Genomic DNA, 6,737 nt, shown 5'->3' on the forward strand with positions numbered 1-6,737 from the left:
AGCACCATGTAAGAGAGGCACTTCCAGGTTCTGCCTACCTCTCTCGAAATTATATTTTGGTTGTTTTGTTGGACACACAAAAGACATAACACTGAAAATGTTCAAGGAGTCAAAGCAATGCCTCTTTGAGAACCAGCTCATACTCCTATTGACCAAATAACATACGTTTATTCTTAGGAGTGTAATGGGATGTCCCTTTCCTGCTCAGTGAGGAGAACGTTAGGATACATCCTCCTTCCTTAGACTGTGTGGGTATCTGGAAAACTACACAGATTTTATTTCATCACCAGATACTTGAAAAGGATGGGGAGTAAAAGAAGGAAAACAGAAGTGTAGATTCAAGCTACGTCCACTGTCATTGGAGTCTGAAAGTCGTGACTCAGAAAAGAGAAATCAAGAGACAAAGGATCACCTGGACCCAGGAGACAGCAAGAAACAGAGATGTGGATCCGAATCAAGATGGCGGCGAATGCTAACTGGAGGATCCGAATCAAGATGGCGGGGAATGCTAACTGGAAATGGGCATGTTGTTGATCAATGAAACCAACAGAAATATGCATGGTTTCCAAGCTGGATTACACAGGGCTCTTCCTTTCACCTCATCTTTTTGACAGATCAGGACCAGTAACTGTGGTGCAAGGAGACTGATGGCTCCAAGACCACACAGCTTCGCTTTGTTCCTTGGGGCTCACACAGCCTGTTGCTTTGCTTTGCTACTAGGGGCCTGGGGATGGGTGCCTCTGGCATGCCCTCAAGGTTTGGTTTTGGAAGGATGACTGTGCTATGAGTCTTTGCACTTTCTGGAAGTTACATCAGCATCCCTTGTCCAAGCTATTCGGAAATACACATCACAAATTTAATTTGGTTAATTCACAAACCTATTTTTTTTTTACCTGTTCAATTTAATACCATTCAAATTTGCCAATGAGTGGTCTGCCCGTCTGCCAGACTACTTGAGGCAAAACGTGAATCATCTCTGGCTAAATGGCTTCTCTTGGCATTGAATAAATTTCCAATTTCCTATTTAGCAATGATGCATGTATATAACTGGTCTTAATAGGAAAATAAGGTCTTTCTACACTTTATCTAACTCAGCTCTTCACATAATTCTGCCTCATTGTGGAATATTTTGTATGCCAGACTGGTATGTTTTATGTGCATATACATCTAGAAACTATGATGTGAAGATTACAGGCAAGATACTCATGGGTATGCATAGTAAAATGCTTATCAATATTTAATATTAATTTACTTCACATATCAAGGTGCGATTGCTTTTCAACTCTGAAAAGGCAAGAGATTTTGAGAGTTCCCGTAACTTTTCATAAAATTCATCTCGTGCTGTTGCTGTCATTATTTCATTTTTACTTTTTCTAAAAGCACACCAGGAGATCCTGAATCTAAGTGTTAAATTCACTGACATAGGAAGTCCGGCATATCTGTTGACTTCTATTTCTGATATATGAGATTGACAAAAATGGAAGACACATTGAAAGTATATGGATAAATACATATTAGGAATTTATTTTGGAGTATATGGAAACTTTTACATTCTTTCTTGGTCACTACATCAAAGATAATTCTTTTGGTTTAGGAAGACAAAAATATTCCTTGGAAAAACAAAGAAAATTAGTAAAAATTAGTCCTAGCACAAACACCACAAGGAAAAAAACAGTATAACTCTATGCCCATAAGTATATGTTAATAAATTTAGTAACAAAAAAATATAGTGCTTCACAATGTGACTCATTAAAATGAACTTAACTAGATGGCGGCAGAATGTGAACGCATGCACAATGGTTACAGTAAATATCCAGTGTAGCCTTTCTTTCAGACAAAGTATTAGGGAAGAAAATTGCATACTTGATGTCTGGTGGTTTCAAGAATGGTGTTTTTGTTTATGGATTGAGCAAATGCCAGTGGTTTCAAAATAAGAATAGAAATCATACATTATTGTGAAGTTATTTTAAAACAGATGGAGGGTGGTCATAAAATATTTTTGAGACTAAACCAATCTCTATGAAATTCCTCACAGATCAAGGACAGGAGTATCTCTAAAATTGATATTATGAATATTTTCCTCAATACACATGTTTATGGGGAGATAAGATAGTCCTGCAATATCTAACCTGTGGTTGATTGAAAAAAAAGAACAAAATTTTCTCAGATGCAGATGGAGGTTCATCCAAGAACTTCCATGAAGCTAGGATATTGCTAACCCTTGGATCTGTTTGCTTATCCCTTTGAACTCATACTTAACCTAATGTTATTCTAACTGTCTTTAGAGATTGCATTTTAACTCCATATAAATAGCTTCCTAACTCATTTTGCGTATGCCTAAATGGGGTTTTCTGAGTACTTGGAAATCTGTACATTTTCATCATCTCAAGCATCAAGATAAGGTAGCTATAGTCTGTGAAAAGGATGAGTCATGAAGAGTATTTCCCAAAGCAAGCTCCTTTATTTCCAATCCAATGTATTTATGGCCAAAGGCTGCTTTGTAGAAAAATGTATGAAATGTAAATGGGTAAGAATGATTGAAGGCTACCAAAAGTTCTCTTGTGGATTTTTAGAAATATATATATTTCTATATATATACATATATATATTTCTAAAAATAAATTTCAGGGACATTATATATATATAATTTTATGTATTATAGAACTGAATGTTTCTTGGGAAGCCACTGACTAAATGTTTAATTCATTTCTTCAGAATCTACTTAATGTAACTGCTGCCATTTGATGATATTTAAAGGTTAAAATGTAGCATATAATTCTCATCCTTTGCAAGATTCCAAGTGTGTGTGGTTCTTGCAATTTCTTTCTCTCATTGTAAACACAATTTGAAAACCATTATGTGGTCCTCTCCTACTCTTGTAACAAATGGAACACTTAAAACTTTTTATCATGGTATGATTGCCTTAACTTTTTCATGTACTTCTTTGATGCTTAGTGTCAGGTAAGTGAACCTTTAATTCCTTTGAAATTCTCATGCGTTGTCCTGTCTTATCTGTGTCAATACAAGGGTGGTGCTCTGCCATGTGTCCAGGTCAAGCCAAGCCACATATCTAAGTACGTATTCATTTCACTCTGATCTCTCAGGCCATCAGAGTGATTGTCCTAAAATGTAAACTTGATAAAACTATTTCCTCTATTAAGATCCCTCAAAGTCCTTAGGACAATGTACAAACTCCTTTTTATAGAAGATTCTATAGAAGTGCATAATCTGGCTGTGGCTGTAAGCTCATCTCTGATGGTCTCTGGCACTGGCTTTGACTTATCTGAGATGATAGAGTCACTAAATCTAAATCTCTTGGACCACAGGAATCTGAGTTAGCTGCAACTGCTTAGCAGTCTTCATTTTGCCAGCTCTCCCTCCTCTGGGTGGGGGTACTCTCAGTGAGACATTCCCACAGGAGTGGCTTGGGCACTAATGTGCATGCTTTGGGGCTGATGGGGTTACCTCATTGGCTTGGTTCACAGGATTCTCTTCTTCTTTCAGATATTCTGCATCTCAGTGAGCTCAAATACAAACCATGAAGCTTCCCCAGAGGTCATTCTTTCTACTCCTGTCTTCCTGGCCCACGATACTCCTTCCAGATACATGGTCCACGTGCTAATTCTCTTTCAGGGACATTATTGTCCCTCCTCAGGGTTGTATCCACTCCTCAGGGAACCACATCAGTCTTAACAAATACAGTTCAGACTTTTACCTATGAAGAAGCTCCTCATTCAGGGTGGATTAGTGGGTGCAAGGCAAAGTGTTTGCAGAAGGACTTATGACCACAAGGCCTAGCAGAGCTCCTTTGCATCATGTACAGACTGCATTAAACCTGTCCATTGTCATTTTCCTTCATTGTGTTGTGAACATCTAGATGGTGGAAATTTTATCAGATTCACATTTATGTCATGACTCTATGGTGTGGCAACAGTTATATTTGGAAGCATTGAACATAAAGATGCTGAGTTGCATTGATCTTTTAAGGCCAAGACTCTACTAGTAGCAGATTTGAGGTGGTGGCAGACTATTCTGCCTCTCGGGGTTATCCTTCAAGGCATTTATTTGCTAGGTTATTGTTCAGACAATGAGATAAGATCTTACAGACTGTTTCTTAGCATTTAGAATTTGTATGTAGATTTTATATACTTGTGCCCATAGCCTATTCTGTTCCTACTTGGTATCAATAAGCACTGCCATTCTTGGAAATGCAGTTTGGCTAAGAATCTTTTATCAGTTTTTATGACTATATTATGATAAAAAAATGGGCATGACTGGATTTACTGTCAGCTGAAAGATGTGTGTTTGATATATATTTGATCGTGAAAGACTAATATGTTATGGCAGCAAATGTAGTTTAATGATACTTTTAAAAAGTTAGTATTTTAATGTCAGAGAAGCAAACTGGAAACTCAATATGTATGCACTCTGTGCCTTTTGTCTTCTTGTAAGAATCTGTCAATTATCTTACTCCAAATAAAAGTCTCCTGCACTAAAACTCACTTGACAGAAACATAAATAATGGTATAATTACAAATAAATTCTGAAATTAGTTTACATTTTTAAATGTGCAGGTCAGGTTACATATAGAAAAGTGTAAACATGTAGACATTATTACTTCGTTGTCTATGATTATTTCCAGTAAATTAGCTTATAAATTCCAGATTCTTTTTAACTCTACGGCATGAAATAATGTGAATAAATACCTGCTTTTCAGAAGGAACACAGTGCACTGTGGCTTACGCATCTAAAGATGTAAGCATCTCTCTCTGTAATTTGTGTGCTGTTATTTTTGGTCTTGCTGGCTATATAATTTTGTTATATGTGATAAATAACACATGATACAGTTGGCCTTGCTGTGTGACCACCCAAAAGATGCTTAAAAGACTCTATAATGTTTGTAAATGACTTGGGCCAGCGACCACAAGACAATGACCACTCGAAACAAATAAGTACACAGCAGACATGTGGTGGCCACAGATTGTGAAGAGGCCAGCTTGTCCACGTATGCTAAACAGAACAAGGATTAAGAATACTCCTGGTACTCTATGCTGCAGAAGGACGGACATGTCCACCTATGTGCTTGCCTTCTTTCTTACAGTGAAGCATTTTAGTGAATTATAATTTGAACACATAGTTAGGCACTAATAGAAGAAAAGAATAAGAAACCAGTGAGCTCTTTTAACTCTGGTCTGCCCTCTCTGTTCCTCACTTTTCTCATCTGCAAAAGTGATCACATCCCTAAATTTTAGACAATGGGAAATGTGGGCAAAGAGTACCCATCAAAGTTCCTGTCATGTAGTAAGCAGTCCAGTCTAGTTTGCCTTCTCCTCACCACCCAGTCACCCATGTATCTTTCAACCTATCATACTGATGGAGTGGCCATTAGCATCAGGCCCTATTACTGGCTATGATGAAATTGGACATCTTTTGGGAGTACAGTTTCCGTCAGATTTCCTCATTCTTAATCTGTGTTTGTTTTTGAATTGCTTAGTATTGTCTCCACTCCAGACATGGTGTGATCTGGGAGAATGGAGCCTAATTATGAGGTGGATCACACTAGTAAAGTGGCCAATCACAAATGTAAGACACACATTGCAGACAAGCCACAAAAAATGGCAAATACACATTTTTCTATAGAGGTACATAAACAATAACTGTATTTACTTGTAATGAATAATCTGAAGTAAACTCACTCCTATCTGCTACACCTGGGAGAAGAGGGAAAACACATTCCTAGATCAATTCTGTGTTTTTCAGAAACTGAGGTCTCAAGGGTATTGGGTTTTTTCTTTTCTTGGCATTTTCTCACAAGCACTCAGAATTCTCCTTACAGAACTCAATTCTTCCACCATGTTCTGACAGATGTTCAGAACTAGTGTTTTACACTTTCTAAGCCTACCAGTTTACCATCGAACTGTTGAATTGCACCCCAGCTCCTATATCTCTTCACTCTTACTGTGAATCAAAAGCCTCTTCTTTATGATTTCTTAAGCTCAACTCTTCTATGGGGTCTCTTTAAATCCATGAAATCAGTGACTTAAGTCACTAGCTGGTCCCTAAATACCATCATATGGTGTAAAATTAATAATACCTGCTCAATATGCCTTTGGAAGTTTGAGTAATTCCTGTGTTACAGAGTAAAACACTGGCCTACAGTGCATTTCCTAAAACTGCTTTCAATGCCACGAGGTTTTGAAAGGGATGACTGACCATCTACTGTTCTTCCTTCCTTTATTTATTTTTTTAAAAAAAAAACTTTTATTGCATTATGATGAGAAAAGTTACATGATTTCAATTTATCTGATTTGGTTAACATTTAAAAACATATTTTAATTAAATAGAATTGAATCACATTCTTGTTTCCCTTTTGTACCACCACTCCTCCCAGAGACCCCCACTTTAATACCTACAATATATTTTTTTGTCATATTCCTTAACATTTATAAAATATAACAATAAAAATAAGTATTATAAAAGTTGGTTGATATAAAACAACAATCAATTTAACAGTCTTTTGTAGATGCTTGTCTACAGCAATAGTGAAAATATATTTTCTCAATATAAACTTTAAATAACTCCAAACATATTAACTGTATACTTAAAAATAATACATTACTACTAGTATTTTATTAAATGAACATGAATATATACAGTCTTTTTGTTTTTTTTTGTATTTAGTAGAGTTTAAAATTTTGGCTCTTACTGTGGTACAAGCCCAAAATAAGAACAATTTT

At 36.4% G+C, this 6,737-nt stretch overlaps 1 long non-coding RNA gene across 1 annotated transcript in view; it reads left to right on the forward strand.

Moving 5' to 3' along the window:
• LOC116089171 overlaps positions 1-4,491 on the forward strand; it is a 37,855-nt gene extending 33,364 nt beyond the window's left edge. Inside the window, exon 5 of the long non-coding RNA XR_004118197.1 lies at positions 3,505-4,491. This is a non-coding gene — a long non-coding RNA (uncharacterized LOC116089171). The remainder of the gene's footprint in view (positions 1-3,504) is intronic.
• Positions 4,492-6,737: the final 2,246 nt, after the last annotated feature.

Source organism: Mastomys coucha, unplaced genomic scaffold (genome assembly GCF_008632895.1).
Source record: "Mastomys coucha isolate ucsf_1 unplaced genomic scaffold, UCSF_Mcou_1 pScaffold14, whole genome shotgun sequence".
NCBI classification, from domain to species: Eukaryota; Metazoa; Chordata; class Mammalia; order Rodentia; family Muridae; genus Mastomys; species Mastomys coucha.